Source organism: Aquila chrysaetos, chromosome Z (genome assembly GCF_900496995.4).
Source record: "Aquila chrysaetos chrysaetos chromosome Z, bAquChr1.4, whole genome shotgun sequence".
In the NCBI taxonomy this organism is placed as follows: domain Eukaryota; kingdom Metazoa; phylum Chordata; class Aves; order Accipitriformes; family Accipitridae; genus Aquila; species Aquila chrysaetos.
Window position 1 is genome coordinate 16,946,336 of NC_044030.1, and position 16,546 is coordinate 16,962,881.

The window sequence follows — 16,546 nt, forward strand, 5'->3', positions numbered from 1 at the left end:
AACAGTCACTTATATGGTGGGTAATACAAACGTTTCACAAATGTTATGGCTAATACAAACCAATCATAATGCAAAGGTAACTTGAGGCATGTTATATACTTGTCTGAGGAATACACTGCAGTAACTTCAGTGCTTTCCTATCTTCAGGAATCAGTTTCTGGTTTCTACACTGAGTGCAAAAAATGGGTCGAATAATTTGAACAACTGACAGCCTGTGAGCTGCAGAACAATTTATACCTCATGTTGATGTACCTGATTTATATTTCCAGATTTAGTGGTTCATTTGTTAAACTGAGGAGGAGCAGAAGGTCAATAACTAATGCCACTATATGCATGCAAGTGTTTTTATATATGCCTTACTGTGCAGTCCAAGTGAAACCCACAGGGTCGAAATAACAAAAGGCTTAGGCATTCTTAACAAATCACTGTGTTCTGCTTATTGGCTCTATATGTCTTTTGTTAGTTATCATAACCTATTGATGAGAGAGTAGTTTGTTACACATTTGATTTATTGTTCAGACCCAGCTGAGCCCTTAGTTCAGCAGTGATACATCACGGTGCAGTTCAATATAATTTTACACACCAAAGCCATTGTCAATTATCTTACCATATCCCATATTCAGTATATGCATCCTACACCATCACATACAAAGTGGGGATTTCCTTTTTAGGACAGCAGTAGTAACAAAGGTGTTTGGATGAACAGAACAATGTGGGTAATGCTTCCATGTTGCTACAGCACATTTGAATTTTTACATTGTGCCTTGAAAACTGCTTCATCTTAGTCTATTTGAACAAATAATGGAAGTAGGCAAGGCTTGCTCTTTGCCAATAGAGAATATACAAGTATGTAGTTGGCTTACATTTTCACAAAACAGCATTTACCCTTGTCATTCCACTTAAGACTGTTATCTGTCATTCATATCAAACTTTGTTTGGAGATGAAAGGAAAGATGATTATCTTGTCAAGCCATGGATAGAGAAGCTATCCATTAGGTCCCCTTCACTGTGGAAGTATACACTAGCAGTATTCAAGATACTCCTAAAAAGAACCCATTATTTTCATTATTAAAATATGAGTCTTCCAGGGACAAAGCTAAATTTAATATAAGCTTATAGATTGCCCTGTTCCTTTTTAAAGATTGTAGAATTTCGCATCATCACTGACCTCAATTCTAGCAATTTATTTAAGATACGTTTTATTGCACCTTGCTACACATTAGCTAACTGAATCAGTTCTCATTGGAGAAAGAGAAATACTTGGAGAATCTGAGCTACTTCGTGTTTCTTTTTTTTTTTTTTGTAGCAACCTATTATTTCCCATGACATACTAATGCCTCACAGAGTGCGCTGGAAGGACAGAATTCATACAAGGGAGTGGAATACTGTTGCCTGATTCCAGTTTCGTTCACACTGTGACTTCCAAACATAAACATTAGTCTGTCCTTGCTTCCACCCAGTCAGTGGCAAAATCCCATTTACCCAGAAGGCTGAGTTGTCAGCTGCTAAATAATTTGGATGTTTGGAATCCAGTAAGGAGGAGAGATGTTCATGTAACACCAATTTGGAATTCAAATATAGGGTTGAAAAAACTAAGGACCCTGTATTCCAAAATTCTTCCTACTGTATCAATTTTTTAATCATAAAGACAGGTAAGAAGTTTAACATAATTGTGGTAAACAGCTTTACCAGATTTACTGATGGCAGTCATCACTATGTTTGATCTTAAAAAATTACTGATTTAATTTTTTAGAAAAATACTTCTATGCCTACTTTCCTGCTTAATCATGTGACTTACTTTACTGGTATCTCCTATAAGTTTGTAGTTCAATTTTGGATTACAGGTATGATGACTTTCTAGCTAAACAGAATTAAATATCTGAAAGTGTAGTATCACTTTTAACTTTTAGAAGTTGACATAGTGAAAGGACTTTACAGATAATTTGATAAGTTATTTGAGGAGCTGCATCCCTCACCTGCAGTGGAGTTCAAAACCCATGGCTTTAGTCCAAGTATTTATTAATACAAGGGCTGACATTAAAATCATAGGGATTTCTTTTATAAATAAGGACTACAGGAGTATTGGTGCATCTGTAGCATTGGATATTTTGGCTAGTTATGTGTGACGCTATTCAGTTCTAGCTGATTCCACTGAAATTGTTTTTCTTTCCATCTAACTCATAAGCAATGTGGTTCAAAGTCCTTCTTCGTGTTGCAGACTTGTCCTGGTTTTGGCTGCGGTAAAGTTAATTTTCTTTCTAGTAGCTGGTATAGTGCTGCTGTGTGCTGGATTTAGTATGAGAAGAATGTTGATAACACACGGATGTTTTCAGTTGTTGCTAAGTAGTGTTTAGTCTAAAGTCAGGGATTTTTTAGCTTCTCATGGCCAGCCAGCGAGAAAGCTGGAGGGGCACAAGAAGTTGGGAGGGGACACAGCCAGGGCAGCTGACCCAAACTGGCCAACAGGGTATTCCATACTACGTGATGTCTTGTCCAGTATATAAACTGGGGGAGTTGGCCTGGCGTGGATCACTGCTTGGGAACTAACTGGGCATCGGCTGGCAAGTGGTGAGCAACTGCATTATGCATCACTTGGTTTGTATATTCCAATTCTTTTATTATTGTTGTTGTTATTTTATTACTGTTATTATCATTATTATTTTCTTCCTTTCTGTTCTGTTAAACTGTTCTTACCTCAACCCACAAGTTTTACTTCTTTTCCCGATTTTCTTCCCCATCCCACTGTGGGGAGGGGGGGTGGGGGGAGTGAGCAAGCAGCTGCGTGGTGCTAAGTTGCTGGCTGGTGTTAAACCATGACAAGACTTTACCATTGGAATATGCCAAGTGTATTGTTTACCTCTAATATTGATAAAAAGTATTTTATTTATATCTGCATAAATATGAATGTAAGTGAATGAATTTAAACTGAAGGTACACTGTCTTTAAACAGGTCAGTATTTTTTGAAAGTGAATAGTTAGAATCAGACACCTGAGTAAGGGTCAGCTTATTCATTATCAGGTGGAGTCAAAGGTACTAGTGTGTCAAAGTTCAGTGCTGCCTAGTTAAATGCTCTGACAAACCCATCCAACTCACACACCTCAGTTCCTTGGTTCTGGGGCCCCCTTTAAGGTTGCTGATTCTCCCAGAGGCTTAGAATTCAGCAAAATCTGAGAAACCAGGCCTCCATGGGATGCTTTAATCTGGGATCTTCCAACTAATCTCTGATTTTGAAACTGCACATTTTTCAGTATCCAGAGAAAGACAGATAACAAAACTTCTCAAAAGACACAGTCTATGTAATGTATCTCTGTTATTCCCACAGCCACCTGCAGAAAGTTAGGTATTTTAAGGACAAAAATTACAATTTATAGAAGATCAGTTCAGCTCTTGAAATAATGTCCATTGCAAAGATCAAAGGAGCTGAGGCTGGATTTTTTTAAAGTAGTTTTAGGTTTTTTATAGCTTGAGCTAAAAAATTATCAGAGAGATGGATATATTCACTTGTGGGGGAAGATGAGAATCATTCATACCTTAGCCAACTTCAGCATGGAGATGTAAAGATCCACAAAAATTTGCAGAATCAATTTTTTAAAAATTTATTTCATAGATGCAAAATCAAGACATACCTTAAAAACAACAACAAAAAGCACATGTAGACCTAAGAGGCTCAATTCAAAACCCACAGAAATTAACTGGAATCTTTTCAGCAGGCTCTGTAATCTGCTGCATCTTTTGAGACCGCGCAGGAAAATGTTGTGGATTAGTGTATTGGGTTTGTGTGGCAAGGTTTCGGGGGGCGGGGGTACAGGAGTGGCTTCTGTGAGAAGCTGCTAGAAGTTTCCCCTGTGTCAGACAGAGCCAATACCAGCCGGCTCCAAGTCAGACCCGCCGCCGGCCAAGGTCGAGCCCATCAGCAACGGTGGTAGTGCCTCTGGGATAATAGATTTCAGAAGGGAAAAAAAAGTTGCTGGGGCACAGAAACTGCAGCCGAAGAGAGGAGTGAGAACATGTAAGAGAAAACAGCCCTGCAGACCCCCAGGTCAGTGCAGAAGGAGGGGGAGGAGGTGCTCCAGGTGCCAGAGCAGAGATTCCCCTGCAGCCCATGGGGAAGACCATGGTGAGGCAGGTTGTCTCCCTGCAGCCCATGGAGGTCCACGGGGGAGCAGATCTCCACCTGCAGCCCGGGGAGGACCCCACGCCGGAGCAGGGGGATGCCCGAAGGAGGCTGTGACCCCGTGGGAAGCCCGCGCTGGAGCAGGCTCCTGGCAGGACCTGCGGATCTGTGGAGAGAGGAGCCCACGGAGCAGGTTTTCTGGCAGGAGTTGTGACCCCGTGGGGGACCCACGCTGGAGCAGTGTGCTCCTGAAGAACTGCACACCGTGGAAAGGACCCATGCTGGACCAGTTCGTGAAGAACTGCAGCCCGTAGAAGGACCCATGTTGGAGAAGTTCGTGGAGGACTGTCTCCCGTGGGAGGGATCCCACGCTGGAGCTGGGGAAGAGTGTGAGGAGTCCTGCCCCTGAGGAGGAAGGATCGGCACAGACGAGGTATGATGAACTGATTGTAACCCCCATTTCCTGTCCCCCTATGCCGCTGGAGGGGTAGGTAGAGAATTTGGGAGTGAAGCTGTGCTCAGGAAGAAGGGAGGGGTGGAGGGAAGGTGTTCTGAGATTTGGTTTTATTTCTCATTACCCTACTCTGGTTTGATTGGTAATAAATTAATTTAATTTTCCCCAAGTTGAGTCTGTTTTGCCTGTGACGGTAATTCACTGAGTGATCTCTCCCTGTCCTTATCTCGACCCACGAGCCTTTTGTTATGTTTTCTCTCCCCTCTCCAGCTGAGGAGGGGGAGAGAGTGGCTGCATGGTGCTTAGTTGCTGGCTGGGTTTAAACCACGACAATTAGGGTCTGGAGTAGTCTCACAGGTGTTGGGAGCAGGGGAGAAAAAACAGGAATTTTTTAATTTAGCCTGAAGAATACCAATGGAAAAATTAGTATGGAAGATTCCTGCATTTGCAGGAAGAGGACAGTTCTATTCAGTCAAATCCAATTGGAACTAATCGTGTTTTATACTGCAATAAGTGGATAAGTATTTCTGGATGAATAATTTATAACATCCTCTATGGCCAAGTAATTTGGTGTGAGGGAGGAATAAGTATGAATCTTTTTTAAAGAAATATGACAACACTTAAGGTTTTCCTCAATGTTTTACTGTTTCCAGCTGCTGCTTTTTTATTATTAATGCATTCCCACCTGAAAACTTTTCATGCGAACTGCGGTTGCAATTGCAGAATCTGCTAGATAGTGGTTGCCTGCTCGTTTCTTTCGTCTTCCTCCTGGTGCAGAATGTTTTCAGATTTTCAGAAATCTACCAAACATTCTTTGGGAACCCAGTCCACAGGAGAGCTGCCACATCTTTGGCCTTGGTCCCCCTACAATTTGGAGCACCTCCTGATTGTTCACCAGTCCTGTAGAGTTAAGAGTGTTACTCTTCAGCAGTGTTGTGTGTGCATATGTTGGGTTGGTCTCCTTGAACTAAAGTACTTCTTTCCTTCAAAAATGTGCTTATTCTGCATTTAATGGGAAAAAATACTTTAGCCAGTGCAACAAATGAAAATTAATTAAAATGCAATTAAGTCAATTTATGACAGACTCTTATCTTTAGAAATTTCAGGCTATTATTCTGAGGAAATTAGGCATAGTCTCTCTATAATTAGTGAGAAAATATACTGAAATGGATAATGCATGTCAGAGGCTGCCAAAATACTTGTTTTTAAAACAAAGATCCTTCAGGGAATGTCCCAAACTCCCAGTTTTATGGAGCTTCAGAATTTGTTTGCAGACCTTTACATTACCAGGCCTGCATAATTACAGGGATTAAACTGTGCCCTTAAGGCTGCCTGTTTTCTCCTGATGCTTTCCCTCACACACACACTGCTAATGCCAGTGCAGCTACTGGTTCTGATAGTGGGAGCCCTATCATAGAAGAAGCTCCAGGCAGCTGCCAGCACTTTAAATACTGGTTGTCTAAACCTGCTCAGAGCAGGTCTATACACAATAAGCAGGTGATGCTGGGGTTGGAAGGCATCTTTGTGTTTCTCTACTGCAAGGTTCCCAGTGAATCAGTATCAACAATGGTTATTTCTCCCTTCCTTTCTCCTCTCCCAAAAGCTTAGCCTGCAACGTTCATGTGGAGTTTTCCCTTTGTTTCAAGATACCTATGACTGCTTCTGTGAGGTGCTGATTCTTCATCTGATTCAACCACTTTTGCTGATTCTTTTCCCTGCTCCTGTGTTGCAGCATGTCTGAAAACTGTGAAGAGCAGTCTGAGAAAGTCTGAGAGGCTTTAATGCATCAAATCAAGTCAGCCTGTAGCCTGCCTGCTTTCCCCTCTCATATTCTTATCTCGCCATACTGAAGTTGTGTACTGCTACTGAACTTTTTAACAGAGACAACAGATGAAGTTGGCAAGTCGTTAAGAAAAATGCACCGTCTGCATTCCCCCATCCCATCTCTGTTTTTATCAGTTACAATTAAATTTTCTACATAATCAGAAAATGGTTCATTCAGCAGCTGGTTTGCTTTGTGCATTTGGTGGCATTGCCAGGTAGTTAACATGTTTGTCTTGTTAGCTAGTAGGGTCTGTGGAGAAATCTACGAAATCTACAAAAAACATTAATTATATTAGATTATTTACAGCTTCCTTTATTCTTTCACAGTAAACTTTGTCTTAAGTGAGCTGTGGCAGCAATGGTACTTTATCAGCAGATTGTCAGAATTGCCCTGTCCTGCAAGCTACTCATGGTAGTTCTGCAAGCTTTACACAGCTCTGTTTCAGTTTCACTGATGGGTTTTTCAAATGGGACGTTAACTTGCAGCGGCAGCCCGTTGCTGCTGCAAAGCATAGCCTTGCCGGTATTTTGAACCGATTACGTTTTGGGTTATCACAGCATGCCAAATCCAGACTCTTTGGGTTAGTGGCACAGCTAGCATATGCAGCTTTGAAATAATACCTCCCTTGGCGTAGGTCCAGACTAAGCTGCAGTTCATGCACTGCCCTCCAAAACAACAGGCTTTGTTAGGACAGAAGTGATTGTATGAGACATCAGATTGGCAGGTCAGAGAAGATCAGTGCTAACACACCCTTGTCTGCTGACAGTGCTGTTTAGTTTAATTCTTGTTTGTTATATGCCATGTCAGAGTACAAAAACCCTCTATTGATGTGAGTACACTTACATGCAAACATTCTGCAGAATCAGATCCCAAATATAGGCAGTTTTCAATTCAAAAAAGTTTTGGAAAAGTTGTTAGCGTAAGCAAATGCAGAGATATAGCAGACGTTTTAACATAACCATACTCACATAAGGTAATGGTAAAGAAAAGTTTTGTATGAACATACCTGCTTCAAATATAACCTAAACTCTAAAGGCAGAAGGGCTTAGCAAACAAAAAATAGGCAAGTAAACATGTTTTTTCTGTATATCCACAATTTTTATGAAATAAACATTCTGAACTTACAAATTGCTACCCATTTTGAAGAACTAAAAGTCTTTCCCATCCTGAGATACAGTAAGCCAAATGGAAAATTCTAGTGGAATTCACTGGTAATATTTCCAAATGGTAGATTTAAGAGCTTTTCCTTAAACTGGATTTGAAAATAATTCCAAAGGGACTCTTTAAAATGTAGTGTCTTCAACTCTGCACTGTTTTCTTACAAGAGAATAATTGGTGGAAAAACAGACTTTCAATTGTGTAAGACAATGACAGCTTGCATGCTAATTGTAATGTTAATTAAAGACACAAGTGTTAACAAGGACAACAAAAGGTGCTCTCTTTTGGTATTTTGAAATGTGATAAGACCACAAGTGCTTAGTTCCATAATGTTTTCTATTCTATTTATGTAATATAGAAAATTGTGCCTTCCTGTCCTCACTCCTCTTTTGGGACAGTTCTGGGTTGTATATCGTTAAGTGACTTGATCATTGATAGCACAGTAACACCTGAAGGAGGCTACATTGTGCAACAACCACAGCTTTGAATGCGTTTACCGGAACACAGCTTCTTCACAGATTACTTACAAAATGTTATGTTACCACGGTGTCTGGTGACCATAAATGCATTTGTCTTTTGTTAAAGATGTTGTAGCCAATGTAAATAAATAACATTTCCTCTGCTTTTCTCCTCATCCCCAAAAATCCAGTAGTAATCTGAAAAAAAAAAAAAAAAAAAAGCTCCCCAATGCTGATATAACATTAAGGTGTCAAGTTTGAATACACACTTTGGAAATGAAAAATAAAGGTACAGTTGACAATTCTCACAGTTGACAACATTGCCTGTTCAGTAACACACACGTTTGGTATCGCGAATGACTGACCTAGTCAACATGTTCTAGATACAGTTATCAAATGTCCTTAAGCTTATTAGACTCTTAGGTTTCAGTCTTGCCATTTTGGCTACTGTACAGCATCAGCACTGTACAGGGACATGGTAACAGAAATATATTAAAATACCTTCTCCCTCCCCCCCCCCCCTGCCCCTCTTTTGTTTAAAATAAATTTTAAAAACCACAAGCCAACCACCAAACAGCAGAAGTGTGGCACTGTGGGTAAAGTAAATTGCATGAGACTGTCTCTGGTTTTGTAACGACTACCACTTTCCTCCTGAAAATCTGTCTCCTTGGCAAATCTGCTGCCCAAAAAACCCCATTTGCAAATATTTGTGCAAATGGAAATAGATTACAAGAAGGTGGCAGTGCGATTTCTAAGTATGAATGAAGCTGCATATGTATTTTTATAACAGCAAATGTTTGTGTTTTAAATCTTTTCCTTGGCATCACTTTTTTGTTTAGGTGAATCTAGGACAAAGAGACTGACCAAATCCAGAAAATGAGTATTTAAAATAAAGTCACTTGAGAATATGTTTCTACTATGGTATATAGGATTCATCTCTAGATTGACCATCCTCCCGCTTGGATTTTGTTGGTGCGTTGGTAAGGAAAGTCTGGAAGACCTTACTGCTTTATGAAAAATAGTTAAGCAAACTATTGTCTCTGCTCTGCAACTGTTACAGGCACAGAATTAAAACCTGGGCCCTTTGTCAGGGCTTTTTGTTAGATTTCATAGCCTAAGGAGTAAAAACCAACTCACATTAGAGTTACTGTACACTGTATTGTGAGATTGATATTCAGATGTTTTACATAACAGTGTGAAGCTTCTGCCTAAATTTTGGGTTTCTATTTCAGATCAAACAAATTGCAGTAAAAGATTATACAATTCCCACAGATGTACTTCCAAGAAGTTCCTTTATGCAGAGCTGGAGGGGAGGCAAGATGTTGGCATAGCTGTTGACCTAAAAACCTGCTATGCCAACATATTGTCATCTTTCCTGTCTGTTTGCAGCAGAGGGAAATTCTACATTGTAATGGGCATTTGAAACAGCTTTAGTCTTTATAGATAACTTGAAATGTCATTTTTCTGGCCCTGCTTTTGAGTCAATGTGGCAAGTGTTTATTAGTTGTATAACTACTGAAGAAGGGACAGAATTTGAAAGGATTTTTTGTTACTCAAATGATAAAAAGCTTAACTTGCTCTGAAAAATTTAGTGTAGAGATGCAGTAAAAAAGGGGCTGGGGAGGCTTGGGGAGGCCATCAGGGGACAGGACAAGAATTGACTGTTTCACTGCCTGACCTGTGCATGTTTGCAGGGAGATTATGAGTTGTCAGTTAGCAGCCTGCATAGCAGTAATTCTGTGTACATATTTTTTCCCTAATTCTGATTATATACTCCCTCCCTATACACTTTTAATGTTTGTTCTTTGTCTTAAGAGCCATCTAGTAAAGGGTTTTGAGCAATGAGAATACAGTGGTAGCCAAAAAATGAACGAGCACCCACTAAAGAAATGATGTAGCTGCACTTCACTGATCTGTTTCCAAAACTTAAATAAGAATTAAAAAACAGTAAAACTTGATCTTGAAGAAGGTCTCATGATTGCTGTACAGGGAACCTCAAGAAAAATATAAATAACATGAATGATGAAATTGCTACACATACTTCTTCTACATAAGATGTTACTTCACAAAATCAGAGTTCTGCTTTTCTTAGAGAATCTAAAATTAGAGTTTTGATCAGGAGTAGTAGTGCTACTTTAAAAAACTATAATGGAGCAGAGCTTGCTTCCAGGTTGTGTACATTTGCAGTAGTCCTTTTACACTCACAACTCTTCTGTCACTCGAGTATTGAGTTTGACCTGTATATGAAAAAAAATGATAAATCTGTTAGGACTAGGTTCTGTCACTGCTAAACCTTACTTTGGGTTAGTTAGTATCTGCACCGACCATAACAAAAGGACTGCAAGTTAAATGTTCCTATCACTTTCAGCTATCTAGTATTCAGTTTTTTTTAAATCTCTACGCTTAAGCCATGTATCTGCAGTGGGAGGTCACACAGGTAATCTATGAACTTCTCATTTTATTATTCTAATGCACTCATGATCACAAACATAGAACAGTGCACTAAATATAGTTGTAGAAAATTCCATCATTCTTGCAAACATACAGAATTCTCCTCTCCTGATCCATGCTGAAATTAATCTGGTATATAAATAACAAGGTCTGAAGGCCAAAGCACATTACATCATTACTTTTGTTGTTAAAGCAGGATGCAGACACAACTAGAAGTTCAGCTTCCTATCCTGCCCCAAGCCTGCCATGGGTCCACAGAGTAGCTGTCATCTTTCTTGTGGCAAGATGATTTCTTGCTCTCTAACAACAAGTATCATCCCATTATTTGAGTGCCTAGCCTGTTGTTACTGGACCTTTTTATCAGTGCTACTGTTCTAGCAATAAAATAAATCCTACTTGGTTCTCTGAAAGGAAAAAATGGTGGGAGGCTATCCAACCTGTTAGAATGAACTACAGAGAAATGGAGAAAGGTGTTTGATACAGGAAAACAATTATAATGATCTGGTCTTCATTTTAGTGGCAATCAAGTCCTCAGGTAACTGCTGTAGAACCAGTGTTCTCTCTAGCACCTCACTAGCAGAGATGACAAAAAGATATAACTCATCTTTCTCAAACCTTAGAAGAGAACTCAGACCTCTGTATTACTGACTTTTAAATGCTGTGTTTTGGCTGGAGCTTAGTGAAATCTGCTAAAGTGCCATTGTTCATTACTTTCAAGGAACAAATTTAAAGCATGTGTACACAATATTCCAGTCCTAACCAAAATATACCACTAGTGTGGTATCTGAATGCTAGCAATGGAACTGGTTCCGCGTTTCTCTTTCATTGCCTCAGGATCATCTTAACTCTGAAAATAACAGAATGGGTCATACTTTGTACTTCCTGGTGCAAGTTTTACTTGCTTAGGCAATATCATAGACCTGCTGTCTGCATGTTGTCTTACTTTTTACAGAAATTCTTTCAAGTTCAGGTAAAATATACCCATTTGAAGATTGCATTATCCTAAATGTAAAGGAGGTTATTAAACACACAGTGTACACTTTGAATTTAATAAAATTGCACTCCTGCTGTCTTCAATAGATTCAATAGAATTTAGGCTTGATATTTTATCATCAGAAACAAAAATTCCAATCTTTTTGGCAGTTTTGCTAATGTTTAAAAGCTTAAACTTTTTAAAATTTAAAACAAATTAACTTTCCCAGCATTCATCAAAAACAAATGCTTCTCTGTTTAGAAAACGCTTTTTCTGTGCTTTCCACAACAGCTGTGGCTTAGAAGAGTAGCATACTAACCCAGCACAGTGCCATTGACTCCCGTCTTAAGCCAGGGTATGACTATCTGTATGTCTGGCAATTGCAGATTTGCAGGGAATGTACTTCCTTGCTGATGAGTTTCTAGGCAATACCTTTTAGTTTTTCTTCCTAATAAGCAGTGGATATAGAATGTAATGCAAGTGCCAGGAAAGCCCAGGTTTTGCGTAACCATCCAAATAACAGGTCCTGGGTCTTGCAAAATAAAAGTTTCTGCCTAAAGGATAGTTTGCATGTCCTAAGACAGTTTTGGTCACAATTCTTAAGTGTGACATATACTCACAATATTTTTCCTTTCCCTACTCTCCTCTAAACTTGCAAGATTTTTCAAAAGCTATTTGTATTTTTTTCAACTTAAGGTCACTAAATGTGACACTGGAATAGTTTCTGTATTTTTTGTCTCAATTTAGGTGCAGATAAGAGTCTTTAAAACTTATAGCATCATTTAAGAAAGTAGTTGCCTTTTTTCCCCTCCTTTGCATTTGTTAAGAATGAAGAAGTTATTTTACATTTGCATACTGATATTTCATAGATGTTTCATGGCAGCTCTTTCATTTTGAGCTCTGTTTATGATTATGTTGCTGAATTGTGTAGTCTGTATTATGATAGAGCGGTGACCCTCAGAATAGTCTTGCAGTTGTGGGCAGGCAGCCTTCTTTCATCCCAAAACTGCTTCAGAGCCTTAAGTCTGTTGTGTGTCACCTCATGAACCAACTAAATTAGAATAGGTCTCAAAAAAACCCAGCCAAACCCAAAAACCCAGAAAATTGCAGCTCCAAATTTAAAAGGAAAAAATTAATATAATTCCATTTGAGAATCCTCAAGTGTTTAGTAACAGGCCAACAAAAGACAGGTAAGCTTTTTCTTTTCTAATTTGGAGTCACATTTAAAAAAAAAAAACCCTCCATGAATCAAACACTCTGTCTGACCCTCCTCCCAAATAAATGTCACTATCATAATGCAAACATGTTACTCCTACCTCATCACTTCAAGACGTTAAAAAAGATGGTTCTTGTAAAATCAACCTGGGCAAGACATTCTTGGATCTGTACTGACATGCAGACTATAGTTTTCTTATACCCTTCACTCTGAAAAATAAGGCATTTCAGCAGCAGATCATGAAGTTTTGGTATGGGTATTGACTGAACTGACTAAAGCCTTAACCAGTTAACTAGACAGAATGTAGCAGCATTCCTTACAAAAGACAGCATGTTATAGGATGCTTTTGATGATAATCTGACATTGTATAATATTATAAATTCCCAGAGTTTATCAGAAAAGCAACTGTTTAGGTATTTATTTTAACGTGTTAGGCATTTTCTTTTGTCTGCTGCTTTAAACTGGATTTCATTCAAATACAAATGGATTGGAAACCAAAACTCACATCTTGTGAAGCATTTAGAATTTTCTGACATTTGCTGGACTGGGCAAAGAAGTTAAAATTTTTTAAACATTCTGAAAAGTTGTGACTTGGCATTTCTGAAAATTTGCAATTCAGCTGTACTGAAACTTTTTGTTTCAGCTGCAACTTTACACAATGAAATATTTTAGTAATACACCTGTTGAGCCTAAAAAGTCTAAACAATACTGAGCCTTATCCTCCACAAACTATGTAGAAATAAGCATATTCTGTGAAGAGAGATGAATTATGGCAAAATCTTATTCTTTCTGTAGGAAACAACTGTGCTGTAGAAACAATGTCTACTATACTATAGATACTGTAAATCATATCTACTGTATCATAAGAAGCATTCTCAATAAGTGCATTTCAAGTAAAGGGTAACTTTTTACATATAACTTGTTTTGTATGTGTTTAGATTTAAAAATTATGTTAAAGGCGGTCTGGTATGTTCAGGAGAATGATAAACGGTGCAGAAAAGAGCTGAACAGGAACAAAGTAAATGATCCATATCTTTCTTGCCAAATACAAGACTGGGCAGAATTATAAGGAAGGGGAAGGCAAGGGCCTGGGGTGAGATTCTGACCTTGCTGGTGTCAGCATAACTACTGTTCCATCCTTGTTTAGGATGAAGATACAGCCATGGAATTAAGTTTGCTGTTAATGAGGTCTGTTTTAGAACTTCTCTTTTATGAACTACAATCCTTAAAAATGCTCAGGTACTGTGCTTCACTTACTATCCTAACAGATATTCCTTGTTACTGGCACTTATATACTCTGCTTTCCCTTTGAGACAGCACTAGAGGGAACTTGGAGGCCTCTTTGTGTTGCCAGAGAAGAACAGAATTCGCCCAGGAGGGAGCTGGGGAATGCAACACATTAGCACTCCACGAGGCAGACCAGTGGGTGACCTTCATTAGTCATCAAGATTCAACAGCAGTTGGCAACCTTGGCTTCTGTGATCATGGAAATATACTGTAAATATAGCACAAAGGTTGTCCAAAATAGGAAAACAGCGGGGGGTGGGAGGAGGAAAAGGTAATTGAAAACTAGTAACACAAAGTATCTTCAGAAATAAGTGGAGGAGGAAGCAAAGAGACTTTGTATCTCCAGTGATCCCATTATCCTCTGGACTGCATTTGGCACTTAGAATCTCTACCTGGTTCCACGTGACTGCATTTGTATATAGCACTGATTTTACCCTGCCCTGCTACCTGATAATTACTACCACAATTGAGATATGCAGTGAGGCAAGAAAAGGCACAGAACAAAGGCTTCTGTTGTTTCATACTTTTGTGATCATGGCACAAATAAAAACAAACTGCTTGTTTCATTCTGTTGACTTGTCCAAAGAGTAGCTGTCAAAATTGTTCTGGAAGAGAAAGGCCTATCCTCATCCAGATCAACTGCAAAACTTCTTTTCTAGGGGGAGATTAGAACTGTTCTCTCATAGCACACACAGACCTACCGCATAAGTCAAAACAAGAAATGGTCCACAAACGAAGCACTGTATTGAAAGCCGTTTGTCAACCACAGTTTGCTTCTTACCTTGTAAATTTTTTCAGTAAATGACAAAGATTTTGCCAGCATGCCATAATGAGTGCAATTGGAAATACAGAAGATGGCAAGGTGAAGCTACCCCTCCATTACATAAATCAATTTGAATCTAGGTTGGCTGTTGGTCTTAAAACATGCTTTTTCATAACCAAGTAATTTCTTAGATTGTTTCCAAAAGCATACTCATGCTAGTACTTGAAGAATACTCAGGTTTTGATAGCTCCACTGACAAATGTTCCCTAGCATTAAGTATTTTAGATGTACCTAGAACTAGTTTCATTCATGGCTTCTGACAGCTCTGTGGAGCATGTCTGATCTTTAATTATTCAGGGATAAGTTGTATTATTTCTGATAGATGGTTTCTACACTATTAACTGATTATTAAGATTAGTTACCTACTTAAGTTGTGAAAGCTCACTTTTTGTATTCACTGCTGCATTTGTGTTCTTTTAGAGCTGAAAAGTTTTCCAGTGCTGAAATACATGCACAACTGGAGAGTAAGGAAGAGGAAAATGGACATAACTGAGTAGGAAATGGAATGAAACTGTCTACTTATTGCCATTCAAGGAGGAAAACGTACGCTTACTTGGGAAAGACAAGACAAGGTTAATAATGGTACTAAAGAAAGTAGTTCTGTTTGCTCAAGAACAAGAAGGAACTGGAGGAAAGTTGGCATCCACAGAAGGAAAATCTTCAAGGCTCTTTCCTCCTTTTCCGTCACCTGATGAAACTTGCTTATATCTGCTGCTGACCTATATGCATGTGTGTATACAGAAAGGTTTATTGATTGATTCATAGGTAGATAAGTATGTGTGTGTGTGCACAGTAGCAATTCTGAAATATCTTGGTAAGGATCTACTTAATATATTTGAAAATTAACACAGTACCAAGTTATTCTTCAGTTAACTTTCCAACCTCTAAATCAGTCCTTCTCAAACCACAATAAACACAAAAAAGCACAAACACAAATAAACATCTCTTTCATTCCTTCACACAGCACAAAAAGGAGTAGCTACAATTTCTGAATAAAGCCAGCATTTCTTACATTTCTTACATCCCTATTTTACAGTCAAAAAGCTGGTAAATAAATTCATATCATTCATAAGATATTATCATTAAGAGCACAACAAATTGCTCATGTCTATCTCTAGATGCCTATTGTTTTCAAAGTGTGTATCATTTGGACTAATTTTAATTCAGGCAGTACCTCTTCAGGCAATGTACTGGGTTTACTGAAGTAACCATCAGCTGGATGGTTGCTAATCTGGGCTCTTGGCTACTCACTTATGCAGATATCCCATTTTCAGGCATAATATACATACTGCAGCAAACTGATGTGACCATTTCTCTACCAGTTGCTAGACTATTCTCCAGCAATATCTCAACAAACAGTACACACACTCTGCTGCTTCCATCTTCTGCTGAGTTTATAGAACAGGATGTAAGAATTCACCTGTATAAATATTTAACAGTGCTTGGATGAGCATATTCTTATAAAGAGGTCATAAAGCAGGTCAAAAGGGAGTAGAAAAGCCCATCCAGAATTTGGGTGGCATGAAAGTTCTCCACTGCAGTGTTACTTCTGACCAGGGGTGACTTTGCAAAAGCCTCACCTGGGAGAGCTCTGCAGCTGCTTTATCCAAATGTCCAGACCAGCTGTAATGATGCTACGAGATTGCATCCTTTTTAAATACTACTCTCTTTGACTTTAGACAGGGTAAAGAAAGGATGAAGAAGGATGCAAACAATAAAGACATACTATCCGTCACTTCAGTACTGTTAAGGAAGCTTATTTGAGTAACTGTGATTTTATGCATAC

At 38.8% G+C, this 16,546-nt stretch overlaps 1 long non-coding RNA gene across 2 annotated transcripts; it reads left to right on the forward strand.

Moving 5' to 3' along the window:
- Positions 1 to 4,473: 4,473 nt before the first annotated feature.
- LOC115337335 lies at positions 4,474 to 15,690 on the forward strand. 2 transcript variants are annotated; one of them, XR_003922094.1, is made up of 4 exons: positions 4,474 to 4,548; positions 8,850 to 8,990; positions 13,968 to 14,072; positions 15,181 to 15,690. It is a non-coding gene; the product is annotated as an uncharacterized LOC115337335 (long non-coding RNA). The 2 variants fall into 2 exon arrangements; XR_003922092.1 differs by lacking the exons at positions 4,474 to 4,548; positions 8,850 to 8,990 and having other exon boundaries at positions 11,649 to 14,147.
- Positions 15,691 to 16,546: the final 856 nt, after the last annotated feature.